Raw genomic sequence first — 18,346 nt, forward strand, 5'->3', positions numbered from 1 at the left:
GGAACGAAAAGGAATTTTACGGTTACGCTAATAGTTAATTGATTAAACATTCGATTAAGGAGAAAGAGTAAAATGCTTCTTTAAAGGAAATATTAGATACGGTTTTGAAATAGTAAAAAGATCTTTGAACGATGAGTCACTGTATTTCTCGAGAAAGAATACAGACAATAGGAATTAATAGTTGAAAGGGTAAATTACCTCCTTTAATAAAGATTCGAGTAATTGCATATTAGTTACGGTACAAAGTAGGTACGCGACCTTGATATTAGTATAGCTTAAACGAGTATAAATACCGAGTCGTACTCGACTGGTAGGTAATAGTTTTTCAGAATACGTCTAGAGAAGCACTCCTATCGTTTAACACTGGGCAAAAATATTAAACCTTTCCAAAAATAATGGACGCGGAAGGTTTGACTTGGGAATTGGAGGAATTAGCCTGTTGTAGGCCATGGCCTATCGGAAAAATATATAGAATTTATTTTTTCTTATGTCAATTTTTACACGTCGATCCGTTAAAGAGTTTTCCATTAGAAATACCGACATTTCTTAAAAACGCGAGTTTCGGAGTTATAGAAGCGTTCGTAGAAATAATTCGCTTTATGAGCTCTGTTAAACTCTCGCCGAACCTTTTAGATCTTTATACGAAGAGAGTATAGAAGAAAGACGGTTAGAATTAAATGAAAACGAAATCGATACACTCGAGAAAGACTTTATGAATTCGCAGTATGATAGGGATATATTGAAATATCTCGAAAAACGTAACAACAAATTAGAATTAGACGCGATAGAAGCGGAACCAAATGAAAACCACGAACATTTCTCAGATACTGAACCTAGCGATGACGAATCAATTTGGGAAGTTGAACTTTTGCCCAATTCTAGCGAAGAGGACGATATTGCCTATAACCAAATAGGAATGGGCGTCGAGCCCTCTTTGATAAACGATTTACCGCATTGTCAAATCATAAGTCAGAATCAAAAATACATAGTACTGTTCAACTTACGCGGAAGAGAATTAGTCGTTAAAATAACGGACGATATAATGGAAGGTATGAGGAATATAATCGAAACAGTATTGAGGCGGTACAAACCAACAGATTATATTCAAATATCAATGAGTAGTTTTAATTTGCCATTAAGAAACGAATTAGAAATATCTTTTCAAAGAGCGGATCAAATTCTAGGAGAGCGATAGCTCTCTTAGATAAGACTTCATACTGCTCTTAATGTATAAGGAGGGTTTTTTGTTTGGATGTATCTTTTTTTGTATTGTTTCAACTGTTTTGAAAATATTCCACAGCACTACAATTCGGGCTCTCAATATGTGGTTAAAATTTCAAAAAGATCCACCCATTAGTTATTTTATAAAAAATAAAGTTGCTAAGGGTGGTTTTCATTTCCATAAAATGATTCAGCCCTTTTGGTGAAAAAGTGAAATTTTCCCATAGAAATAACATGGAGTTTTTCTCAAATTTAGCCATTTTGTGGCCACCCTTTTGAAATGAAATATTCGTTTGTTACGTTTGGGAATGATTTTATATCAAAATATTAGGGATGCAACGATTCGTAATTTTTCGGAATCGGCCGATTCGATGCATCGGTCTCTAAAAAATCGGCTTCGGCCGATTAATCGGCCGAAGCCTCAAGGTTATACGTTTTAGGCATTAGTATAGGAGTGCTACTTGTCAAAAATGTCTAAGGACAATAATCTATCTGGTTTGGTTTCCGAGATACTAGTTCATTTAGTTCAGCACACATTTTGTCCATTCTTTCTGCTACAACTTGTTTTGATTAGTTCTTTCTTTGCATTCCGGATAGAAAAAAATAATTTTAAGCGTGAGTTTTAAGTTTCATTTCCAAAAAAAACCCCTTTCCTTTCTCATTCTTTTAAAAACAAGAAGTAGCATCAATGCTTCAAGTATTATTACTTTAAGTAAACAAGGGACTGCAGGAATACACGCTAGAGACAATGACACCAAACACATTAGAGGGATAGCTGACAATAATAAAATCCAGACTGTGATAGAGCGACATTGTTTGTGAAACGGGTGGGAACAAAGAGGATATACCAAGAGGAGCAAAAAGTCTATCCTTCCACAGGGGTTTTGAAAAGCCCGGCCACGGTTTTGGAGTAACTAGATCCGGTTTTTGTTTAGTGGCTAAGCCGCGACGCCTTTTATTGGTTAAATTATGTCGGCTGCTGATTTTTGGTGGTGGCAAAGGGTTGATCTCTGCACGGATGTGTATTGTAGAAGGAGTAGAGACTCGGAGCTTCCCCTCTACTAAAAAAAGCTAGACCTTATTTGTCCATAAAAAGGGGGTATGAGTTTTGATCCTCCCTCCAAACCTTGACGAGCCCATGTAAACAAGAAAGATGGCCGCGATCTACGGACGTTCAGGAGGCTTAAGCCTCGGTCTTTTGTGTATCGGGGTCCTAGTAAAGGGAGTTTCTCAAGCGTTTGCAAATCTTATTTAAATTTATATTTTTACTATTATTTCTATTTATGTTAACTATAATATGGAAAATATTCAAAGGATTAAGCCTGGAAAGATTTAATGGCACCTTGTTTAAAACACGCGTTCTCTAGGAGAATGGCGATATGACGTCAGAGATTGTTTACATAGGCTTGGTATGCGCGAAAATTGTGCGCGGAACACTAGTACGCTTATGTCTAGGTCCTAGAGGCCTAGTCTCTACTCCTTCTACAATACACATCCGTGATCTCTGGTTTGACCGTTGACGTACAAAAGGTAATTTTTAAGTAGACGACACGGTCACGTGAACAACCGGAACTTGTTTCTCAAAATCAGTCCCGGTCCCTATATACAAAGTTACCAGTCCTCTTGGTATATTCTCTTTGGTGGGAAGTAGCAGTGAGCACAAATCGAAAGGAGAGTCAAAGATAGAAGGGGGAAGGCAAACCATAACGGCCGGGCACCATGGCTCTCCCGCGCACCTACCTCGGCGCACAGCCGAGGAGTAAGACGTCACGTGATCCGTTGAGAAGGAAATTCAAAAAGGGCAAACCCGAAAATATGGTTAGAGGCTCACACTAGACTAGAAAGATCAGCATTCAGTGTTGTTACCGTGATTTTTTTTTCTCTCTCGGTTGCGCCGATTGCGCATGTGCGCCACGCTCTTAGAGAGCGACTGGTACTGGTAACGTTTTTGAAAGGGGGCTGACGGAGAATTTGGTTAAATTACGTTATTTGTTAAATGGCAAACTTGTTAGTTCCTTTATACTAGCTCAAAAGATTAGATTTAGATCTAACCAAAAAGAGTCGGCCGAAAAAAATCGGCCGATTACCTTAGAAAAATCGGCCGATTCGATTATTCGGCCAAGTGGCCGATTCTGGCCGAAGCCGATTCTTGGCCGATGCATCGTTGCATCCCTACAAAATATAAAACTTTTTCTAGGACCATTTTTAAGGTTTTTGAGAAAAATTAAGTTTAAGTGCTAAAATTCATGTTTTTACCTCTCCGAGTGACGTATGTCACGGAGAGGTTCTAATTTCAACGTGTCTGTGTATCTGTGTGTGTCTGTTGTTACACCCACGTGACCGCGTTCGCAGTTTGCAAATCGGAGCAAAGGTGTTCTCAATTTCCGGAAATTTCGAAAATTGTATTACACTTAAAGGCTGTTACTCCATTGCCTGTCTAACATCACCAGCCTCTGGTCTTTGTCCATCCCACATGGACACCAGTCTGTACACACTGGCCTCAAATCACCACCCTCTTGAGGACTTTGTCCATCCCACATTTACACCAGTCTGTACACACTGGCTTCTAATCACCACCATCTTCTGGTCTTTGTCCATCCCACATGGACACCAGTCTGTACACCTGGCTTCTAATGAGATCCCCACCATCTTCTAGTCTTTGTCCATCCCACATGGACACCAGTCTGTACATACTGGTTTCTACACACCACCATCTTCTGGTCATTGTTTTTGTCCATCCCACATGGACACCAGTCTGCACACCTGGCTTCTACTCCATCATCATCGTTAAGGTTAAGACATACGCGGCGATCGGCCAGGGTTACGAGAAACGTCCGGCCTCCCTAAGGTGGGGCTTCCACCAAAGGTTCACGCAATTGCGCTGTTCTTATCCATAGCTGCGATTCGAAACCCTTATATACTACCTATTTTAGTAAGGCGAAGCAACCGGCGTATGCTTCATTTCAAACGCCAATATTAGTCAAGTCTCACAAGAATGTTTAATTGTTCTTTTTTAAAACGATGTAACGTTCAATAAGGCGAATAACTAACGAAGAAAATATTAAATATTAATTATATTTATTTTAATATTTAAGATAATCTTGTTTCTCAATTCAAAATTAATACGGAAAGAGTTAAAAAGCAGTCTATGTTTTTGTCTGTGTGTGTCCGTCCGTTGTTACAGTAGTGCGCTGCGTTAGAAGTTCGTTTTGTTTTGATGTGTAAAGAAATCCTACAGAACCATAATATTCCCTTTATCCTTAATATAAAGTGAATATGATGAAATATTTTTCGTAATTATGATGCATTTAGTGCTTTTGTAGCTTTAAAGCTCTGTTTCATTTTGATATTCCAAAGATTTTGTTTAGTATTATTATTTGAAATGGATGTTTATATATTACTTCAGATATACTACATCTGTATATAGTATAAATCTTTCTTTCTCAGGCTTAAATTCTGGCGGTCAAATTTAGTTTTATATGTTAACAGGCCTACTGAAACAAAACGTAAGCATTAGAGGGCTGAGTTGAAATAAAATATGAGTTTTGATGTTCCTGTCTGTATCGAATAGGCATTAACGGTTCAGAGTGACCCGAAAGTTAAATACGCATTCTAATACTCAGGTTTAGATTTTATATTAGAAGAAAGGTTCATGGTTACAATCAGATCAGTAAAAGGTCTGGTCGTAATCGGGTGATAAGTACAAAGAATATCGCCAAGAATTAATTTACTATAAGAATGCCTAAGTCACTGGATTTTACGCTTCTACTTTTACGCCGGTGTTAATGGACAAGTAAGCCCCACCCCTTTCATGTCCGTCATTGCTCTGCGCTTTCCTAGTTAGTTAAAGGTTTTTAACCTAACTTAATGGATTTTGAATACGTGTCTCTACGTGAAATCGTTCTATAATTGTTTCTAAATTGAATCAAGTGTACTATACTTATGATTTCGTGAGTTCCAAAAACCAAACCAAGGCTTAACGAAATGGTAAAGAGATAGATGGTGGAAAACATAGAGTAAGATATAATATTTAGTCCCGCCTTGGTTTCCAGCCTCCCCCCGCCCATGAGGTGGATTGTCGATTATCACGCGCGCACCGGACGCCGTTTTAGGTCTTCTTATAGTAAATTCCTTCTTGATATCGCTGAGGGGAAACGGCAATCCAAGTGTGAATGTAGGTTTGATCATAGAGGATATAGGCCTACAGATGAGGCGTAGACAAACATATAAAGGTAATATCTCTCCAAAATCTAGACTCTTCATATCCTGTTTTTTCCCTATTGACTGATTTCCATGTGTACAAGACATATCCTTATTAGATGTAAAATGTCGTGTGCCTGAATACTGCTTTAATAATTCAAAAATTACGCGGCGATCGGCTTGGATAAGGATTCTCGTCTAGCTTCCCAATGGCAGGGCTTCCACTAAAAGTTCACACGAGTGCGCTTTTTCTTACCACTTACTGAGAATAGGCTGCTTATATACCCCCATTTTCCAGACAATCGGAAAAGAGGCATACTCAATAATAATTAAGGTTCAAATGATTTTAGGAAATACAATTCTTTAAAATAAATAACTAGAAGTGTAATAAGTAACTCACGATAAAATAATTAATACCAAAAGTAAATAGATATCAATCTATTTACTTTTGTTAATATCAAATAAATTTTTTTAATCTTTGTGGGAAAAACCTCTCTTAACCGAAAAATCTATGGGCAACGTTTATATACGACGAGTAACGAAGATGGCGTATGAAGTCGATACACTGTACTCATTTCACAGTTAATACAAGACGAGTAATTAAGACTGCTCCTCTGTATTACAAATCTTGTTACTCTTTTCAAAGTTAATATAGAACGAGTATTGATACCGTTAGTTATTGAAAACGGAATTGTAAATTTGATTTGCGATAAATGATAAAATGAAGTTTCAAGTGTTACTCTCTGAAATACGGTAGGTGGTAGAGACGAGTGCTTTTTGTTGGTATCGTTAGTTACTAAATTCAATGTAGCGAAAATAATTTTGAGATAAATGACAAGCGCAGGTTCTCTTTCAAATGAGCGCAAACGGTTGGTCTTTCATAATACGGGAAATCAACAACAAAATGTATAATGTAACACAATGCATAAAGGGTAAAGCTTACATTCTTCAGTCCATACTCCATGATTGTTTTCACTAGTGTTTGTATTTAACGTGCCTTAACTCCAAAAAATAGCGACATATGCCTTTTTCCATTGCCATTTTCTTTGGAGTAATGTCACTGGAGTGAGAACGAAAATGTCATTAGAAATCTTATTTATTTTATTAATAACTGGAGGAAGATAATGTTGAGAGTAAAGATGAAAAGCGAAAGCGTAAAGCGAGGGAAAGGATGAGGGCAAAAAGGTCAGACCCTGAGTTTAAGAAGAGAGAAAATGAAAGGAGAAGAGTTTTAGCAGCTCAGAAAAAAGGTAAGGCTGAAGGTGAAGCTTCTAGTACTTCTAGTCTTAATTTGTTTGTTAGTTCTATTGAGTCGCCTGTTGGCCACGGTAGTACTAAGGATAATGTATTAGTTCAGGTGAAAGCGCTGTAAGAGTCGGGGTAATTACTACCGACGAATCGATGAATTTAGTTAATAATGAATCGGTTAGTTCTATAATGGTAGCGAACGATGAACAATTACCTTCTACGTCTCATGGCAATGTGTTTCCTTTAGAGAGAATGAGAATCTTGAGACAAAATGAAGAGTATAGAATGAAAGAGACGCGATCTATGGCAAAAAAGCGTGAGAATGAGTCATATCGTGAAAGGGAAAGTGAGGTTGGTGTACTTATTAAGCGAATGAAAAGGCTTGATGAATGTTATAGAGCAAGCGAAAGAGTTAAGGACCAATTAAGTAAGGCTAGTAAACGCCAAGATTCTGAGTACGTTGAAGCAGAACGTGTGAGAAATCAGTTGGGTATGGCTAGAAAACGCAAAGATTTAGAGTACGTTGAAGCAGAACGTGCTAGTAATCAGTTGAGTAAGGCTAGCAAACGCCAAGATTCAGAGTACGTTGAAGCAGAACGTGTGAGAAATCAGTTGGGTATGGCTAGAAAACGCCAAGATTCAGAGTACATTGAAGCAGAACGTGCTAGTAATCAGATAAGAAAAGCTAGTAAACGCCAAGATTTAGAGTACGTTGAAGCAGAACGTGTGAGAAACCAGTCGGCTATGGCTGAAAGTCGTGCAAATGTCGAGATTAGGAACTCTGAACGTTCTAGAAACAGATTGTCTGTGGCAGAAAGGAGGGCAAATCCTTTAGTTATAGAGAAGGCGTATTTTGATACCATTAAAGAAGGTCCAACGTGGCCATGCGAAGGATGTTCAAATCTTTTTTTAAAGCATCTGGTAGCTTTGTTAAGTCTGCGTTGATTTTGGCTGTCAATGGTATTCACCGTCGTGAGCACAGAGTATTTTTATGCAGTGCTTGTAATAAAGCTGTAAAGAAAAACGAAATCCCCAAGTTTTCCAGAGAAAATGGTTTTGAGTTTCCTGAAATTCCGTTTGAACTATTTAATTTGTCAAATTTAGAGGAAAGAATGATCTCACCACGAATATCTTTTATGCAAATAAGGTTGGGCTGTGATCAACAAAGAGGAATTAAGGGAAACGTAGTCAATGTTCCTATAAATGTCGAATCTACCGTTTCAGTGTTACCTAGGTTAACTTGTGAAACAGATACTATTCAAATTGAGTTCATGAGAAGAATGCGATATAACACACCCTATTTGTATGAAACTGTTAGGCCAAAAACAATGCACGAAGCGCTTAAGGTTTTGGTGAAAACACCGTTGTATATTAAGCATGGGATAACCGTTAGGAGCGATATATTAGATCCAATTCCAGAAGAACTTGAATTTATTGTTGACGAAAATGACCGTCAGTTAAACCATGGTGATGCATTAAGTGAAAACCCACTAGAGTATTGACTCTAGAGAATGAGAATGATAGCGATGAAATTTGGAATGAATCTAACGAAGTTAATTCATTCCCAGTTGGGAATCAAGACACTTTGTTAGTGTCATTGTCTGATTTCCTACCCACTAATACCATGCATGTTAAGTTTGCTCCTGGTGAAGGTCAAACGCCAATGTCTTTACTCTATGATGAGGACGCGGAGGAATTGTCATTCACCAGTATATATGTGGGTCAGAAGAGAGACCTTAAGGTTAAAGGTAGTTTTGGGGACATTGCTAAGTGGGAGCTTTGTAATGTTGATAGGCGTTGTGCTAAAAATCCGTCTAAGTTGTTTTACTCTTTTGTTAAGTTGGAAACTATGAAAGTTAGAGATTCCATACAAGTTTGTATGAGAAAAACCAAGTGAAAAGATGGCTCAAACTACACTGCTGGGTTTTTATCGTCTGCTGGTGCACTCGATTCAATTGTTAAGCAGGATGATGGTTTTAGAGTATTAGAAAATTTGCAGTCCTCGCCTTCATATTGGCAGCATAGGCAGAAAGAGTTGATGGCTATGATTAGGCAGCTTGGTAGGGCTACCTTTTTTATAACGTTTTCGGCTGCGGAAGTCAAATGGCCTGAGCTTTTGAACATACTGAGGGTGACTTCGGGTCAGGATCGCTTAGCGAATGACGATATTAGCAATTTAAGTTTTTCGGAAAAGGCAAAGTTGATTCAGAATGATCCTGTTACTTGTGCTAGATATTTTGACCATCGTTTTCGGGCTCTTCTTAAAGCTCTGCAAAAGCTATATATATATATATATATATATATATATATATATATATATATATATATATATATATATATATATATATATATATATATATAATTGCGCTGGTAAATTGAACGATGATAATGGGGATTTGTTAACGTCATTGCAAATGCATAAACACACGACAACGTGTAGGAAGAAGGTTAATAATAGTTTGTCGTTTTGGAATTCCATTTCCTCCCATGCCTAAAACTATTATTTATGATCCGAGTTTAAGAGAACCGGGTAGTCTTGACGAAGAACTTAAGTGTAAGAACAATTTCAAGAAATTGCGTGAGCTTTTGCAATCAAAAGAAAAAGAATTATGGGTAGATAGTTTTGAGGAGTTGTTGGAAAAGTTGCGTATAACCGAAGATGATTATATTAAAGCCATTACATATGATCTGAAAGGAAAGTGGTTTTATTGAAAAGACACCCTAAAGATACTAGGGTTAATCCGTACAACCCGTGCACTTTGCGCCTCTGGCAAGCGAATATGGACATTCAGTTTGTTCTTGATCCTTACGCTCTGGTTATGTATATCGTGTCTTATATAGGGAAATCTCAGCGTGGTATGTCAATGCTTCTGCGTGAAGCTGCTAAACGAGCGCAGTCTGATAAATGCACGGTGAAGCAAAAGTTGAAGGCGATTGCTAATCAGTTTTTGAACGCGCAAGAGGTAAGCGCGCAGGAAGCCGCTTATAGCGCTTTACAAATTCCCGTCTCCAGGTGTAGTCGGGCTTGCATTTATGTTAATACAAATGTGCCCGAGAATCGTGTTCATATTCTCAAAAGCAAAGTTGAGCTTGAACAATTGTCCAAAGATAGTATGGATGTTTTCGCTTCTGGGATGTTAGACCATTATGTTCAAAGGCCAGATGATTTAGAGGCAGTAACGTTAGCTCAATTTGCGGCTTGGTATGAATTTTCCAAAAGTCGTCGAGTTTTGAAAACTCAAAGTCATATTGATGACGGTGAGAACGATGAAGTTCAATGTGGTAAATGGTTAAAACTGAAAAATGATTCAGGGTTCATTAGAAAACGTGGTCATTCTAAAATTCTACGGTATCGTAGATTCAATTTAGTGAAAGATCCCGAGCAGTTTTATCGTGAACAAATCATGTTATTCTCGCCATGGCGTGATGAGAGTAGAGATATTTTGACAAAGGATGTAAAATCTGAGTATGAGCTTAGACTTGAGATTATAACGGAATCTAGAAAAGAATTTCATAATGAAATTGACGAAGAAGCTATTGAACAGGCTGTGAGAGATTTCGAAAGTGAAGCTATTGAAGCTGATCTTACTAATATCCAACCTGAATTGGAACATCAAAATGAAATAGATAGGTCTTTAATTGTTGAAGATTCTGAATTTATAATTAATACAGTGGAAGAGGCAATAGGAAATATTAACAGAGATATTCTTGATGGTAATGCGGAAAAAACTGTTGCTCCATCAGTCACGTTAGTTAATGATTCAGAATACAATGCCCTTGTTAGAAAGCTGAATTTGAAACAGAAAGAAATATTTTATGAAGTTCTACACCATTTAAAGTGCAAAGAAACTCCTTTACGGCTATTTGTTACAGGAGGCGCTGGTGTTGGAAAAAGCGTTTTGATAAGTGCCAAATTTGAATCTGTTACTAGATTTTACAATAAGCAACCAGGCTCTAATCCCTCGGAGGTTAAAGTTCTGCGATGCGCACCTACGGGCAAGGCTGCCTTTAATATAGGTGGGGCGACTTTGCATAGTACCTTTTGTCTACCAGTTAGTCAATTTGCCGGAAACATTTCCAGATTAGAAAGTGAAACTCTTCACAATTGTAGGTTGATGTATGGTCAAGTGAAATTGTTAATTATTGACGAAATATCAATGGTTGGTGCGAAGGTTTTTAACCGAGTGAACTCGAGAATGCAAGAGATAATGGGTTGCCCAGATTATTTTGGTGGTGTGTCTGTACTTTTAGTTGGAGATTTTAACCAAGTGAGACCCGTCCGGGATCATTTCGCTTTTCAAAGACAAAGTGATAGTGACAATCCATATGCGTCTTTAATTGGTAACCCAATATGGGAGGAATTCCAATTTAGTGAGCTTGAAGAAATTATGAGGGAAAAAGATGATAAGAGGTTTGCGGAAGCTTTGAATAGAATGTCTGTGGGAACTATGAATCAGGATGATATTGACTTATTCGTAAGTTTAGAAGTAAACAGAGAGCGTGTACCGCCAAAAGAAGCGATACATCTTTTCCCTACTAACGTTGAAGTCAACCAATTTAACCAAGAGACTCTATTAAAAATGAGTACGGAAAAGTGTATTTCATTTTCAGTAGATGTTGTAAATGGTGATCTTAGTAGCGAAGTTAAAAGTAACATTCTTTCCCCAAGTTCAAACGTTAGCAACGTCTGATACGTATGGTCTTCCTAAAGAACTAACACTCGCTTGTGGTGCGAGATATATGATGACTAACAAAGTAGATACGTCTGATGCACCTACGAATGGTGCGAAAGGTTGGTTAAGAAAGATAGAGTACGGTACTAATAGGCTCGGGCAACAAATTCCGTTCAGGGTTTGGATTGAGTTTGCTGATGCTAATGTTGGGAAGCTGTTGAGACAAAAGTGTCCTGGATTGTACGAGCAGAATAACTATAACAGGACTTGGACTCCTGTCGAGAAGGTTATTAAGGCATTTAGTAGAAAATGGAGGCAAAATAATGTTTCAGTCTCTAGGAGACAGTTTCCTTTGGTAATTTCTGAGGCTTTTACGACACACAAGAGTGAAGGCGATACATACTCGTTTGTAGTAGTGCATTGTAATCCCAGAAAAAAATTAGAGAGAACTCATTTATATGTTGCTTGCAGTAGGGCGAGAAAAGCCTCCGGTTTGTATATTGAGGGTAAATTTCAAGTTCCAAATGCGCCTAGAAACAATCCAGAGCTGTGCTAATTAGCTGACAACTAATTGAATTAGAATTAGCAATTAGGGAAATATTTATGAACTAATTAATTAGCCAATTAGCAATTAGGGAAATATTTATGAACTAATTAATTAGCCAATTAGCAATTAGACATAGAAACTAATTCAATTCAATTAGAAATTAGACATTTATTTATCAAACTAATTAATTAGAATTACTATTTTCTAATTAAGGTAAAAAGAAACCATAAGTAAATATAAAAGTTTGAAAGTGCCCATGGATTTAGTACTTTGGTAATGCAAAGTTTAATGTTTTAATGCCATTGAAAAACGGGTACGGAAGCCAAAAATGAGACAAGCCTCGAGCCTTCCGTCATGTTAAAATTTGTCTCATTTCTTCATTTTCTTGCCACAGTTCCTATAATGGACTCCTGAGTAGTAAATACATGCGCACTACTATTAATTCGAGTAGGTAAAACAGTCGAAATTTCGAAATGGGGCAGTTGCGAACTACGAAATTTTCTACTAGTACTAGTATTCTCTCATATTTGAGGAGCTGAAAAATTTAGAGTAGCACTAAGGTTTCCTCATCGATATAATAAGGCTTTTTCATATTCAAATAGAAGAATCAAGAGTTAATTCCTCGATTTTTTTACAACAAATTGGCGTAAAAGAATAATTGAAAATCCAATTGGCTAATTAGTTAATCCTAAATCTAATTAAATTTTAATTAGATAATTACCTTTCCGATTCATCCTAATTAATTAGAATTACTTCTCAATTAGAACTAAGGTAATTAAAATTCAATTACCATTTTCAATTAGTAAATGTTGCTAATTAATTAGAAATTCAATTAGCTAACTAATTAATTAGCACAGCTCTGAAACAATCAAGTAGAATTGGAACTTCGAATATTACGAGATACAAAGAATATTGTATTACCGTTTTTGAACGAAAAGGTGTACATTTATGTTCATAATGTGCAATCCTTAAACGCACATTTGGAAGATATTTTAGCAGACACGGTAATAAAAAATGCCCAGTTATTATGCTTTGTTGAAACGTGGAAGAAAGATGCCGATGATTTTAGTGTGCCATCCTTTAAGGAAGTGGGCGGTATTTATCTGCCAAGAACGGCACGTAGAATTGCGTTTGGTTCTTCCATTTATTTAAAAGACACAACCGAAAATGTAGTTAACGATTTGGATAATAGGGTTTTGCGAACCGATAGACCTTTCAGAAATTCGCATGTGGAACGTTGCTGGTTGGATGTTTCCATTGAAAATGAACCGATGACTGTTGTTTTGTTGTACAAATCGCCCGGAGCGAGTTTGAGATCAGTTTTTGAGGATTTTAATCCTTTATTCGATATTAGATACGATGCCTCTGTTCCGACAGTTGTAGTTGGAGATTTTAATATAAATTTTTTAAAAAGTAAAACGGCCCTGAAAATGTTCTTTGATTCTTTTAACATGTCCCTTCTGCCGGGTCTTGAAGAGAAAATTTCAACTGACTATCATTGCCAGTTAGATTTAGCGTTCGGAAACAAACTTTTTCAAGACAAATTCGAGGCCTCTTACAGAGAATCGTACTATTCGTATCATAAAGGAATATGTTTCGTTAAAAAGAAATAGCTGTAGAAGTTTAATATACCGTTATGGTTGGTGAACTTCCTAGTTGTAGAAGCTTTGTATTATAACCCTGTGAAAGTCCTAGCTGTAGAAGCTTTGTTATTTAACCCTGTGAAAGTCCTAGCTGTAGAAGCTTTGTTATTTAACCCTGTGAAAGCCCTAGCTCTCGAAGCTTTGTATTATAACCCTGTGAAAGCCCTAGCTCTCGAAGCTTTGTATTATAACCCTGTGAAAGCCCAAGCTCTCGAAGCTTTGTATTATAACCCTGTGAAAGCCCTAGCTCTCGAAGCTTTGTATTATAACCCTGTGAAAGCCCTAGCTCTCGAAGCTTTGTATTATAACCCTGTGAAAGCCCTAGCTCTCGAAGCTTTGTATTATAACCCTGTGAAAGCCCTAGCTCTCGAAGCTTTGTATTATAACCCTGTGAAATCCCTAGCTCTCGAAGCTTTGTATTATAACCCTGTGAAAGCCCAAGCTCTCGAAGCTTTGTATTATAACCCTGTGAAAGCCCTAGCTCTCGAAGCTTTGTATTATAACCCTGTGAAAGCCCTAGCTCTCGAAGCTTTGTATTATAACCCTGTGAAAGCCCTAGCTCTCGAAGCTTTGTATTATAACCCTGTGAAAGCCCTAGCTCTCGAAGCTTTGAAATTTAACCCTGTGAAAGCCCTAGCTCTCGAAGCTTTGTAATTTAACCCTGTGAAAGCCCTAGCTCTCGAAGCTTTGTAATTTAACCCTGTGAAAGCCCTAGCTCTCGAAGCTTTGTAATTTAACCCTGTGAAAACCCAGGCTCTCGAAGCTTTGTATTATAACCCTGTGAAAGCCCTAGCTCTCGAAGCTTTGTATTATAACCCTGTGAAAGCCCTAGCTCTCGAAGCTTTGTATTATAACCCTGTGAAAGCCCTAGCTCTCGAAGCTTTGTATTATAACCCTGTGAAAGCCCTAGCTCTCGAAGCTTTGTATTATAACCCTGTGAAAGCCCTAGCTCTCGAAGCTTTGTATTATAACCCTGTGAAAGCCCTAGCTCTCGAAGCTTTGTATTATAACCCTGTGAAAGCCCTAGCTCTCGAAGCTTTGTATTTTAACCCTGTGAAAGCCCTAGCTCTCGAAGCTTTGTATTATAACCCTGTGAAAGCCCTAGCTCTCGAAGCTTTGTATTATAACCCTGTGAAAGCCCTAGCTCTCGAAGCTTTGTATTATAACCCTGTGAAAGCCCTAGCTCTCGAAGCTTTGTATTATAACCCTGTGAAAGCCCTAGCTCTCGAAGCTTTGTATTATAACCCTGTGAAAGCCCTAGCTCTCGAAGCTTTGTATTATAACCCTGTGAAAGCCCTAGCTCTCGAAGCTTTGTATTATAACCCTGTGAAAGCCCTAGCTCTCGAAGCTTTGTATTATAACCCTGTGAAAGCCCTAGCTCTCGAAGCTTTGTATTATAACCCTGTGAAAGCCCTAGCTCTCGAAGCTTTGTATTATAACCCTGTGAAAGCCCTAGCTCTCGAAGCTTTGTATTATAACCCTGTGAAAGCCCTAGCTCTCGAAGCTTTGTATTATAACCCTGTGAAAGCCCTAGCTCTCGAAGCTTTGTATTATAACCCTGTGAAAGCCCTAGCTCTCGAAGCTTTGTATTATAACCCTGTGAAAGCCCTAGCTCTCGAAGCTTTGTATTATAACCCTGTGAAAGCCCTAGCTCTCGAAGCTTTGTAATTTAACCCTGTGAAAGCCCTAGCTCTCGAAGCTTTGTATTATAACCCGAAAGGGTCTGTGAAAGCCCTAGCTCTCGAAGCTTTGTATTATAATCCGAAAGGGTTAGTGATAGTCCTAGCTCTCGAAGCTTTGTATTATAACCCGAAAGGGTTAGTGATAGTCCTAGCTCTCGAAGCTTTGTATTATAACCCGAAAGGGTTAGTGATAGTCCTAGCTCTCGAAGCTTTGTAAAGTCAGCCGTAATCAATGGTTGATGGAAATCCTAGCTCTCGAAGCTATGTATTATAATCCGAAAGGGTTAGTGATAGTCCTAGCTCTCGAAGCTTTGTATTATAATCCGAAAGGGTTAGTGATAGTCCTAGCTCTCGAAGCTTTGTATTATAATCCGAAAGGGTTAGTGATAGTCCTAGCTCTCGAAGCTTTGTATTATAACCCGAAAGGGTTAGTGATAGTCCTAGCTCTCGAAGCTTTGTAAAGTCAGCCGTAATCAATGGTTGATGGAAATCCTAGCTCTCGAAGCTTTGTATTATAACCCGAAAGGGTCTGTGAAAGTCCTAGCTCTCGAAGCTTTGTATTATAACCCGAAAGGGTCTGTGAAAGTCCTAGCTCTCGAAGCTTTGTATTATAACCCGAAAGGGTCTGTGAAAGTCCTAGCTCTCGAAGCTTTGTATTATAACCCGAAAGGGTCTGTGAAAGTCCTAGCTCTCGAAGCTTTGTATTATAACCCGAAAGGGTTAGTGATAGTCCTAGCTCTCGAAGCTTTGTATTATAACCCGAAAGGGTTAGTGATAGTCCTAGCTCTCGAAGCTTTGTATTATAACCCGAAAGGGTTAGTGATAGTCCTAGCTCTCGAAGCTTTGTAAAGTCAGCCGTAATCAATGGTTGATGGAAATCCTAGCTCTATAGGAGCTTTGTATGGTGAAAGAGGTATCTTTGAAAGTAATGCATAATTAGTGGCGTAGCGTGAGGGGGTGAAAGGATCTCTATTCTCGGGGATTAGATTGTACTGTTTAGTCGAAACTTGAAAGCGCTTACCTAACATTGTAATGCTGATAATATTCATCAAAGCTGCTATAAGTATGCGAGTTGAGAAAAAATTCTCGGAATTGAAATTGATCAAATGTATTAGTCTTCAATGTCTAAGTCGAGATTAACAAATCTCCTTATCTTGACAATCGAACAATAGGTATAAATCAACTTTTATCACCATACTAAAGACTTTGCATTGGAAAAAAAACGCAAAATAAAAGTTTATTTAATGAAATACATTTCATTTTAATCCTTTAGAAAACAGTGAAACATTATCACAGCTTTATTTCAGAGCTTAATGAGCATAATTGCGAAAAAAGGAGGGCAGAAAATCTATTGTTAGCCTCGGGTGGGATAAAGTCACGCTACGCCACTACCATAGAAAGGGTTGCCCAAATTGAGTTGAAGTGCTAGCTGTAGAAGCTTTGCATAGTAACTCGGAAGGGTTAGTGATAGTCCTAGCTCTCGAAGCTTTGTATTAGAACCCGAAAGGGTTAGAGATAGTCCTAGCTCTCGAAGCTTTGTATTATAACCCGAAAGGGTTAGAGATAGTCCTAGCTCTCGAAGCTTTGTATTATAACCCGAAAGGGTTAGTGATAGTCCTAGCTCTCGGAGCTTTGTAAAAATCAGCCGTAATCAATGGTTGATGGAAATCCTAGCTCTAGGAGCTTTGTAAAATGAACTTATAACCCAGATGGGTTAGAAGCTTTACCTTTTTAAGTTGTTGAAAACCCTAGCTGTAGAAGCTTTGTATTATAACCCTAAAGGGTTGGTGAAAGTCCTAGCTCTCGGAGCTTTGTATGATCAGCCGTAATTAATGGTTGGTGGAAATCCTAGCTCTAGGAGCTTTGTAAAATTAAGTCACCCGAAAGGGTCGCTCAAATTAGAAACCTATTGCCCGAAAGGGTCGCTCAAATTGGAAACCTATTGCCCGAAAGGGTCGCTCAAATTAGAAACCTATTGCCCGAAAGGGTCGCTCAAATTGGAAACCTATTGCCCGAAAGGGTCGCTCAAATTGGAAACCTATTGCCCGAAAGGGTCGCTCAAATTGGAAACCTATTGCCCGAAAGGGTCGCTCAAATTAGAAACCTATTGCCCGAAAGGGTCGCTCAAATTGGAAACCTACTGCCCGAAAGGGTCGGTCAAATTGGAAACCTATTGCCCGCAAGTGTCCCTCAAATTGGAAACCTATTGCCCGAAAGGGTCGCTCAAATTGGAAACCTATTGCCCGCAAGTGTCCCTCAAATTGGAAACCTATTGCCTGCAAGGGTCTCAAATTGGAAACCTATAGCACGCAAGGGTCGCTCAAATTGGAAACCTACTGCCCGAAATGGTCGTTCAAATTGGAAACCTACTGCCGGAAATGGTCGCTCAAATTGGAAACTGTGGAAGTGGTAACTGTGATATCTAGATATGAAGGGTTGCTGAAACTGGTATGTTCAGTTGATAGAGTTACTATTCTCTCATCAGATATAATTGGTAAGTTAAATAGAATCACTTTTGATAAAAAATAGAGGAGGTAGCCTATCGTTAAATATTAAAAAAATCACTTCTGTGTTACGTATAGTGAACAAGTTTATTTACGTGAAGATGCGTTTGTACAATGCGCGATACTAGTCGTATCCATATTAGTTATTACTAATGTTTAAATAAAAACAGATGAATAAAGTTTAGTTCACAATTTAACAAGAAGTGTTTTTATCTTTAACATTATCACCTTTGATGGGGTTTAAAACGTTTTTTTCCCATCGTAGAAAAAGGACGCTAACCATTATTGCATTGTGTGGGTGCAATCAAGAGTACAAAGGGAATTGCAACGCATGCAACAGTTAGGCATCATAGTGCCCGTCACGGAGCTCACCGATTGGGTCCACCCAATGGTAATAGTGGAAAAACCAAAAGGAAGGTCACACCCGGAACCCTACTATCCAATGCCTACCGCTCAACAAATCTACGCTGATCAACACCGTCCTGGACGCGCAAAGTGCGTTCTGGCACATAGAGCTGGATGAACCAAGCTCTTACTTGTGTACACCTTACGGACGATACAGATTCCTCCGGCTACCTTATGGTCTCTCCTCAGCGTCAGAATTATTTCCAGCAACTAGCGGTAGACA

Source organism: Phalangium opilio, unplaced genomic scaffold (assembly GCF_054372755.1).
Source record: "Phalangium opilio isolate 3A_F unplaced genomic scaffold, DU_Popi_V2 ptg000810l_1, whole genome shotgun sequence".
Classification (NCBI taxonomy): Eukaryota; Metazoa; Arthropoda; class Arachnida; order Opiliones; family Phalangiidae; genus Phalangium; species Phalangium opilio.